This window comes from Lepidochelys olivacea (genome assembly GCF_965140295.1).
Source record: "Lepidochelys olivacea isolate rLepOli2 genome assembly, chromosome: 2".
In the NCBI taxonomy this organism is placed as follows: Eukaryota; Metazoa; Chordata; order Testudines; family Cheloniidae; genus Lepidochelys; species Lepidochelys olivacea.
The window spans coordinates 243,263,851-243,274,690 of NC_140412.1; the positions used below are offsets into that span (position 1 = coordinate 243,263,851).

Below are 10,840 nucleotides of genomic sequence, written 5' to 3' on the forward strand. Positions count from 1 at the left end.
AGACTACCCCCTGCATCTCTATGGGTGGGGGTGTTAACTGCTGGGGGGGGAACCTAACTACTCCCAGCAGAGGACTCCATGTATAGCAGGAGGAGACAAGTGCAGTTGGCTATTAAGCAGATGCACTCTGCTCCTTCTGAGGGAAGGGGACCGATGCTGATGTTCCTGAGTGACCCTGCCTCTTGGAAGGGGGGCACTGTCATTCCATGTGGGGAGCAGGGCCATGACACAAATGTGGGCTGTAGGGGTGGAGCCATGGTGTGCCTACCTCTTCAGGTTGCTTTCATCAGCCACCCACTCTGAAGTCAATTTCTAGCCTGATTTTTGCATGTTCCAGACATGTCAGGTGAAAGAGTCATAGCAGCCACTTTTGGCAATTTTTGCTGGCAGACAAAAGGCAGGGCGGACTGGAACAATGCACAGGAGCACACACACAAACTGGATCAGTGTGGGCAGATCCCTGTTGACTTCAATGGGTGTTCACCTGTATCGATCCAAGTGAGGTGGGGATGGAAGGAGCCACGGACAGAAATTCTGTTTCCTGCCCCCAAGGATCTTTACCAGATCCTAGGTCCTCCCAATTTCCCACCTTGTGGCTTATCAACAAGAGGAGCAGCTATACCTATCTGTTGACTCAAAGCAGTCTCCCAGCACTCTAAGGCTGCTCTCAGTCGTCAAGACTGGGAAGTAGAGAACCCTGAACCCCAAGAAGCTTGGTTAGTCAATACAGACATAGGCCAAAATTTACAGCAGTGCATGGGGAAATGAACCATCCTCCCTTTTGGTGTTTTCACAGAGTCATCATACGAGACAGATGTGGGAGTACAAGGAATGAGACCATATTGGTCAGCTTGATAGGGAGCAGCATGAGGAGAAAGCACAAAGGTGCTTGTTTGAAATGTTAACACCATGGGCCGATCACAGCAGAGTGTTAACTGCTCAATAGCAAATGAGACGATAATTTCATAGATTCCAAGGCCAGAAGGGACCATTGTGATCATGTAGTCTGACCTCCTGTCTAACACAGGGCATAAAACTTCCCAAAATAATTCCTAGAGCAGATCTTTTAGGAAAGCATCCAATTTTGATTTAAAAATTCTCCATGATGGAGAATCCACCACAACCCTTGGTAAATTGGTCCAATGGTTAATTACTCTTATCACTAAAATTTACACCTAATTTCCAGTCTGAATTTATCTAGCTTCAACTTCCAGCTATTGGATCACGTTATGCCTTCTCTGCTAGACCGAAGAGCCTATTATTAAATATTTTTTTTCCCGCTGTAGGCACTTATAGGCTGTAATCAAGTCACCCCTTAACCTTCTCCTCATTAAGCTAAATAGATAGAGCTCCTTGAGTCTATCACTATAATGCATGTTTTTTAATCCTTTAATCTTTCTCATGGCTCTTCTCTGAACTCTCTCCAATTTATCAACTTCCTACTTGAACTGTGGGCACCAGAACTGGACACACTATTCTAGCAGCAATCAGACTAGTGCCAAATACAGTAGGAAAATGACCTCTCTACTCCTTCTTAACATTTCCCTGTTTATGCATTCCAGGATTGTATTAGCTCTTTTGGCTGCTGCATCACACCAGGAGATCACATTCAGCTGATTATTCAACACAACCCCCAAATCCTTTTGGAGTCACTGCTTCCCAGGATAGAGTCCCCCATCCTGTAAGTATGGCCTAGATAAGGATGACAGCTGTCCATAAAGGTCCTTAAAAGTGAATACAAGTGCCTTATGTTTGATGCAATAGAGAAGGGAGAGCCAGTGGACGGATGCAAAGAAAGAAGTGATATGGTCAAAGCAGTGGGCTGGGGAAATGACTTTCCACCAGCATTCTGCATGGAGATGAGTGTGGCAAGATTGCATTTGTCATGGCCAAAGAAAATGGATGTTGCAGTAATCAAGACGTCAGATGATCGGCTCTTCATAGCTTTTGGATAAATTATTTACAATTAAATATTCTCTACATAGGCACTACTTCTGTAGAAACTATATGTTCATAATATTATATCTTAACACTTTAAGTACTATAATATGTATCTGGTATTAGCAGATTTTACTACACTAAGTTCCTGACATGTTTCTTTTCTCAGTGAGTATAATGCTTTTGAAAAGTAATCAGATGGCAGTCCTGTAAATTGAACCCTTCAACCCACCCAACAGGTAAAGCCTGGACAAAAGCTATGTAACCTTTTCTACAGCCCCCTGCCAATATGTCCACCTCTGATATTGAGATAGCGCCTCTTGAAGGTGAATGTCCTTTCCCACACCCACTGAGTTACTGGCCTGTCTGCTGATACAGCCAGTGAGGATGCCAGGTTTGATCCCTACCACCTACCTGGGAGCCTATGCCACACCCCCTGAAGTTGATAGAAGTCTTCTCCAGTGGGCTTTGGACAACCAATTCATTTCACACAGGCAGTTATCCTATGGTAACTTTCATCCACTACCAACCTGTATTGGATTTGAACTAGTGATGTAGCAACTGGAAACTATATCCCTCTATATAAGAGGCAATGTGTCTAGGGACAGGTCTACACTTAAAACACTGCAGCAGTGCTCTCGTAGCATTTCGGTGAAGACGCTACCAATGCCAATGGGAGGGCTTCTCCCATCAGCATAGTTAATTCACCTCCCCAAGGGATAGTAGCTATGTCTAAAGGAGAATTATCCCATTGATTTAGCACTGTCTACATATGGGGTTAGGTCAGTTTAACTATGTTGCTCAGGTGTGGATTTTTCACACCCTTGAGTGATGTAGTTATACTGACTTAATTTCCGAGAGCAGACCTGGCCTCGTAGTTGCAGTAGGAGACAAGCACCTGGAAGTTCTCTCTCCTAAAGGACTGCCACCAAAGTGTGGTGTACATTTAACCTCTCTGTACTTCAGTGTTCCCTTAATTAAAATAGGAATAATACATTTCTCATAGGAATATTTTGAGGCTTACTTAATTAATGTTATTCAGATAATTAAATAAAAGTTGCTCTCTCTCAGATGCATACACATACAAAATATTATATATCCCATTACTCTGATCCGTGTACTGCCATATTATATTTTTACCATTTGTTTATTGTGTATAATTTTTCACTTTTATGAAATATAAAGGTAAGATTTAAGAAATAAAACTGAAGTAAACAGTTCACTTATCCCAGACATATGAGCTGTAAATACATTCCAATTTTTTTTTATAGCCATGATTTATTCTTTAAATCTTTTCAAGTTTTCCATTAACCTGCTGCTATTGTACTTTCCAGGTGATCGCCAGAGCTGCTGGGAAACATGCGGAGAAGATGGAAGAGTGATAAATCATTGGTACATCATCAGAGAAACTTGCAGAAGCAGCTGCAAAGAAGCAAAGTCAGTAGAGCTACCCAGAGTCTCTATACTTAATAAACAGTTTTGTAGTGGTTCAGTAAATTTTGTAATGTGCAATGTTATAGTCATTTCCATTATCTATTGAAACTAGGGCTGTCAAGCAATTAAAAAAATTAATTGCAATTAATCGTGCAACTAATCACACTTAATAATAGAATACCGTTTATTTAAATATTTTTTGATGTTTTCTACATTTTCAAATATATTGATTTAAATTACAACACAGAATACAAAGTATACAGTGCTCACTTTATATTTATTTTTATTACAAATATTTGCACTGTAAAAAGCAGTATTTTTCAATTCACGTAATACAAGTACTGTAGTGTGATCTTTTTATCATGAAAGTTGAATTTAGAAATGTAGAATTATGTACAAAAATAATTGCATTCAAAAATAAAACAATGTAAAACTTTAGAGTCTACAAGTCCACCCAGGCCTACTTCTTGTTCAGCCAATCGCTCAGACAAACAAGTCTGTTTACAGGTTTCAGAGTAACAGCCGTGTTAGTCTGTATTCGCAAAAAGAAAAGGAGTACTTGTGGCACCTTAGAGACTAACCAATTTATTTGAGCATGAGCTTTCGTGAGCTACAGCTCACTTCATCGGATGCATACCGTGGAAACTGCAGCAGATATTATATACACACAGAGATCATGAGATAATGCTGCCCACTTCTTGTTCACAATGTCACCTGAAAGTGAGAACAGATGTTCGCATGGCACTGTTGTAGCCGGTGTCGCAAGATATTTACATGCCAGATGTGCTAAAGATTCATATGTCCCTTCATGCTTCAACCACCATTCTAGAGGACATGCATCTATGCTGATGATGGGTTCTACTCGATAATAGTCCAAAGGAGCGCGGACCGACACATGTTCATTTTCATCATCTGAGTCAGAGGCCACCAGCAGAAGGTTGATTTTCTTTTTTGGTGGTTCGGGTTCTGTAGTTTCCACATCAGAGTGTTGCTCTTTTAAGACTTCTGAAAGCATGCTCCACACCTCATCCCACTCAGATTTTGGATAGCACTTCAGATTCTTAAACCTTGGGTCGAGTGCTGTAGTTATCTTTAGAAATCTCACATTGGTACCTTCTTTGTGTTTCGTCAAATCTGCAGCAAAAGTGTTCTTAAAATTAACACCATGTGCTGAGTCATCATCCGAGACTACTATAACATGAAATATATGGCAGAATGTGAGTAAAACAAAGCCAAAGACATACAATTCTCACCCAAGGAGTTCAGTCACAAATTTAAACAACACATTATTTTTTTAGGTTTCAGAGTAGCAGCCGTGTTAGTCTGTATCCACAAAAAGAAAAGGAGTACTTGTGGCACCTTCGAGACTAACAAATTTAAGGTGCCACAAGTACTCCTTCCCATTATTTTTTTAAAGAGCGTCATCAGCATGGAAGCATGTTTAGTATATCTGGCACATAAATACCTTGCAATGCTGGCAACAAAAGTCCCATGCGAACGCCTGTTCTCACTTTTTGGTGACATAAATAAGAAGTGGGCAACATTAACTCCTGTAAATGTAAACAAACTTGTTTGTCTTAGCGATTGGCTGAACAAGAAGTAGGACTGAGTAGACTTGTAGGCTTTAAAGGTTCTACATTGTATTGTTTTTGAGTGCAGTTATGTAACAAAAAAAATTTATATTTGTAAGTTGCACTTTCATGATAAAGAGATTGCACTACAGTACTTGTATGAGGTGAATTGAAAAATACTATTTCTTTTGTTTATCATTTTTATGGTGCAAATATTTGTAATCAAAAATAATAATATAGAGTGAGCACTGTACACTTTGTATTCTGTGTTGTAATAGAAATCAATATATTTGAAAATGTAGTAAAACATCCAAAATATTTAATAAATTTCAATAGGTATTCTATTGTTTAATAGTGCAATTAAAACTGCGATTAATCTAGATGAATTTTTTTTGAGTTAATCGCGTGAGTTAACTGCGATTAACCGACAGCCCTAACTGAAACATAATGTTGCATATTGGAAATGTTCCTGCAGTGCTACAAGACCAATTAGCTATAGATTTGGTCATTGGTCAACATTAGTCACTTCATGCACAGCCATAGCTAGAGGTCTTTCATGTTTTTCTAAAACTATGGATCCTGCCCTTACTATATGGAACAAGCTTATTGGTGGTTTCCCCAGCCACTCTAGCAGTCTCCAGGAAAACAACATAAATGCAGGTTAAATAAAACTTTAACGTTTTCAGTATTCAGTTTTTTAAATGGGAAAATAGAGCAGCAAAGTAAGAGAAGGAAGTATATCTTGAGACCTGACTTAAGGCCAAATCTTACAAATTCACATTCACGTGAATAGACAGAGTACTAAAGTGTATAAGGCTTTTAAGGATCATACCATTAGAGAGGTTAAATTGCCCCTCGTGTGTGGAATTCCTATGCTCCCGGTCCCCCAAAAAAGCATCTGCAAACAGCTCTAATGCAAGATTGTTGGATTTGGGGTGTGCTTGGGTTTTTTCAAATTTTATTTGATTCAAGCAAGAATAAGTATACAACCATAAAACAGGACTATGTGGCCAAAAAACAACAACCCCCAAAACAGCAAAGTTTCTGAAACTGTCCAAGAGCTAATTATGCAATATAAATTAAGTATGAAACATTATAAAAGATTATGAGAAAAGGATTATACTAATTAGGACAAAAATTGGCAAGTCTGCTGGTTTATATAAATTACAAGTACTTTCCATGTTCTTAATGAAAGGATCCAATGTTTCAACAGGGGTGACATATATATCTTTTTTGGATGCTGAGTTTTTCAGTGGCTAGTTATGCCCCAGGATTAGACAAACCGTTTATTAACTGGTACATTGTTGGAAGATTTCCATTCTAAGGCAATTACTACTGGCAGAAGGGAGTAGGTGATGAAACAGCAGATGGAAATAATCAGAGTTTATTATTAATGATGATTTATATTACAGTAGCACCTAAATACGTCAACTAAGCTGGAGCCCCATTTACAAACGTATAGTAAATGACAGTCACTACCCCAAAGAGATTCTGTCCAAGCCCAATGCAGCTAATCTGATGTGAGGTTGATTTAAGCATCAAAAGATATTTGAGCAGTAGAATGACAATTGGTTCTAGGAATGTTTATCAGATGGGCATTTCAAAGTTGACAGCCAGTTTATGGGTTACAAATGACTTTTGGTCTAACAGTAATAATATTTCACACTAACTCAGTTTATACCTTGTTTCAAAGTGATGCAGTTTTAAATTATAAAGATGTAAAACTCAATCAGAATATGGTATGGATAGACCAGTACAGGCCAGGTGCTACTGAAAGGATTGAAATAAAAAGGAGGGAAGGGCTTGCATACTGATGAACTGTTACTTAGATGATGCAGACAAAACAAAAAAATCATCAGAAATTTTGTAGACTTCGGGTACAATTTTCAAGAACACCTAAGTGACATAGAAACCAAAGTCCTATTTTCAAAAGTTAGGGATTCAGGAGCCTAAATCTCACTGAATGGAGACTTAGACTTAACATAGTAACACCTAACATTTAGGCCACCAAGATTGTAAGTCCTTTGGAGCAGGGACTGCCTTTTTGTTCTGTGTATGTATAGCCCCTACCACAATGGGTTCCTGGTACAAGATTAGGGCTCCTAAGCACTATGGTAATACGTAACAGTGGAATCAATGGCCCTGAGTTAGGCACCCATGTGCCCTATATAATGCATAGGAAGAATTAAGCACCTGAGAATAAGCACAGAGCCACCTAAGTTAGCCAGCAGGAAATGCTGAGGAAAGGGGAAGGTCCGCCTCCCCTGCCAAAGGGTGTTAGGTGCCTAGCTCCAGGCTGGATGGAGGTGCCTCCCTCCAGTTGGGTTTCACAGCCATGAACACTGTGGAAGTAGGTGCCTACGCTAGTCATCCCTTTTTCATGAAAAACCTGTTGAAGCTGTTCTGCTTTGTATGCAATACTTAAATATTCATTGGGCCAGAGAGAGAGTGATTTTATACTCCACTGGTTTGGGCACTCACCTGGGAGACCCAGGTTGCAGTCCCTGCTTTAATGAATATTAAATATTTCATACAAAGCAGAACAGTTTCCACCCTTGTTCTTCTTCCACATTCTCAGTCATTCTTGGCTGGGAGTCACAGAATCATAGACTCATGGTTAGAAGGGACTGCAAGGGTCAACAGATTAAATGTCAGTCTTCAAAACTGTGAATCACAGAATCCCTAGGATTCCCTAGGAATTGCAAAGACTTAGGGAGCTTTTCCATTAACTTCAATGGGCATTGGATCAGACCCTAAATCCCCAAATAAATAATAGCAAGAAACAACTACAATACTGGGCTCTGTTTGTCAAAAGGCTTGGTCTACTCTTAAAAATTAGCTCCCCCTGGCTATGTCACAGATCTTTGAAAAATTTCTGAGCACCATAATTAGGTCAAAGTATTCCTGAGAATAGATGCTGCTAGGTTGACAGGATTCTTTGGGCGACCTCTCTGAAAAGATGAATTGACTGCGTCAATGGAAAAATCCTTCTGTCCATGTAGGAAACATCTGCACTCCAGTGCTACAACAGCACAGCTGCAATGCCTGTTCTGTAGACATACTTTCATTCAGATATTGTCAGTGCAACATATTCTCTGAACAGAGGCTATGCCAGTTCATTTGCCAGTGCTCAAGTTTTATCTGATTCCACCTTGCAAATTATGTACAGGTTTTATACATATATTAAGAAATCATTTTTCTGCTGGAACTACTCTGAACTGCTAGGGATCCCAGTTTAATTTCTGGTTCCATTCATTTCCTTCTTGGAGTAAAAGGTGAAGGGATGTATTGTGGCATTCATCAATGAACTCTCTGGCTGATTAAGGAACAGCATTGGTAGGAGCAAAGGGAATTCCATCAGGTCTTCACTGATTGAAATTTGGTGGCTGCAACATGGGGCCTCACAGGGGACTTAAAGAATGGAAAAAAGTGGGTAGAGACGTTCAGGGTTTTAATGGGAATATGAAGGATTAATATACAGACATACCCTCAGAAAACCTAGATCCCTGTTAAACATTTATTTAGATGCATTACCTTGGCCACTTTCACTCCATTTACACCACCACGCCTGCATAAATATTTGCTCCAGAGCAAGATTCTGAAGTGCCTGCAAAATTAATTTTCTACAGTATAAACAAGAAACAAGTGGCCAGGTAGAAAGGATAATCGGAGCATGCATTTACTAGAACTCCTTGTCACAAGTGTGACCAGGATGTACGTAGTTATCTTGAATGCTGCCGCAGAACAACCCTTGAATGGACTTCCCATATACTCCGAAAAGCTCCAGAAGCACACCATGGCCCAATTTCAGAGTTGCTGATCACCTGCAGCTCCCACTGAGGAGGAATAGTGGATGCTCAGCCCCTTTGAAAATTAGGACACTACCATCAAAATAGTTTTGGGGCTACATCAGAAGAAAAGATGGAATAAGAACAAATGAATGGGGGAAAGGAGAGGCGCACCCAACTTCATTCTTTCCTTCTTCTTATTTTTCTTTACATCCTTTCTTGACATTTCTTCTCTTTTTTTTCTCCCCCCAATCTTTTATTCTCTTTACCACATCTTTTCCCATTTCTCTTTCCATCTTCACCTCCTTTCCCCCTCTCCTCCATCTTATCTTCCTTAGCTGTATTTGCAGCTGCTGAAATGCAGTAAAGAGAAGAATGAAGTGAAATAAGAGACTCCCTGTGTTGAGCTAAAATCTGTGACAGCTTGTTGTATATGGTAAATACGTCTTCATTTTGCAGAACACAAAGACTCTGACAATAAACAGAACAAGCTACAGTTACCAAAATGCAATTGCAGTGTTTTATGGTACAGTAGAACCTCAGCGTTATGAACACCAGAGTTACGAACTGACCAGTCAACCACACATCTCATTTGGAACCAGAAGTACACAATCAGGCAGCAGCTGAGACAAAAACCTCAAACAAATACTACAGTACTGTGTTAAATGTAAAGTACTAAAAATAAAGGGAAAGTTTAAAAAAAGATTTGACAAGGTAAGGAAACTGTTTCTGTGCTTGTTTCATTTAAATTAAGAAAAAGCAGCATTTTTCATCTGCATACTGAAGTTTCAAAGCGGCATTAAGTCAATATTCAGCTGTAAAACTTTTGAAAGAGCATAACATTTTGTTCAGAGTTACGAACATTCTCCATTCCTGAGGTGTCCATAACTCTGAGGTACTAGTGTACATTAATCTGCTCTAAATCTTAAAAAATCCTGCATTGGTTTAAAATCGGGTTATACCTGGTGAAATTAAAGTGCAGTACTCTCAATACATGTAACGTATATCAGTTTCATGAAGGTGCATGTTTCAAGAGAAGCAAAAGTGGTATGAATGCAATCAACATATCAGATCTTTCCCCCCTTTGTTTTTCTAATTTGCTGACTTCTGTAATGAATAAAATACAGTAAACTCCAGAAGTTGCCATGAGTAGAAAGGGAACAAACAGTACATGGAGCTAGTGCACAGTGCCAAAAGGAGAGTCTTCGCTCAGGTCTCATCTTGTTTTACGTTGAGTAAACAAGAGTCCTATATACCAGGCACTTCAGGCAGAGTTAATATTCTGGGAACAGATCAAAGAGTCGATATCCTGCTGAGTTGTGACTACTATCATCTTTAAATAGGAGAATTTATTGAAATGGTATAGGAACAAATTCTTCCCTAAGATACACACCCATACTTCCCACTGTCTTCAGCAGGGATTCTCTATGCCTATCTGAGGGCAGATTTTGGACTAAATTTACTAATACAATTTGAGGCAGGTGAGCCTGCTTCAGAGTAACCCCTGCGGGGCCAAGTGTGGCACTGCAGGCACTCCCTGCCTCAATCCATTGGCTGTAGCTGTAAGCTTAGCATCAGTCTACACCCAGCTCAACAACAAACTTTGGCACTCTGTACCTTTAAATGCACAAACAAAACAACACTCCAAGTCAAATGCCTAACTGCAGTGCTTGAGGGCCAGGGCCAGGGCGTGGGGTTCTGGGCTATCAAGGAGGAGGAGATGGTCTATCCCACTCTCACACTGCACTACCCTGAGATGAAATAGGCAACCATTTTTAACTGGCCTGCTAGCTCTTCGTTGGTCAGTATTTCTTCTTGGCCTTCTCGGCCTTTGGAGGACTGTCTTGCAGGAAACCTGGTCTGAGTGGAGGGCATCAGGGCACCAATGCCTCCAGCAAGGGGCAGAGAAGGCCTGATCAATCCCCTCACGCACCTAAAAAAAATTAGATAGGTTGGACAGATAAGATTAGCTCTATTGATCTTCTGGCTAGTGTCCTATTGGTAGGGAATACATTACAAACAAAAATCCCATTTTTTTCTGATTTGCCACAGACTCTCACAACTGTTCAATACCAATCCAGCTGTCATTATACCAGTGGTATCTGTTCT

At 39.9% G+C, this 10,840-nt stretch overlaps 1 long non-coding RNA gene across 1 annotated transcript; it reads left to right on the top strand.

The window, feature by feature from the left end:
• The first annotated feature begins 1,303 nt into the window (after positions 1 to 1,303).
• On the top strand, positions 1,304 to 9,413 carry LOC311517175. Its single transcript, XR_014710622.1, has 3 exons — positions 1,304 to 1,681; positions 3,273 to 3,375; positions 9,191 to 9,413. It is a non-coding gene; the product is annotated as an uncharacterized lncRNA (long non-coding RNA).
• The last annotated feature ends 1,427 nt before the right edge of the window (positions 9,414 to 10,840 follow it).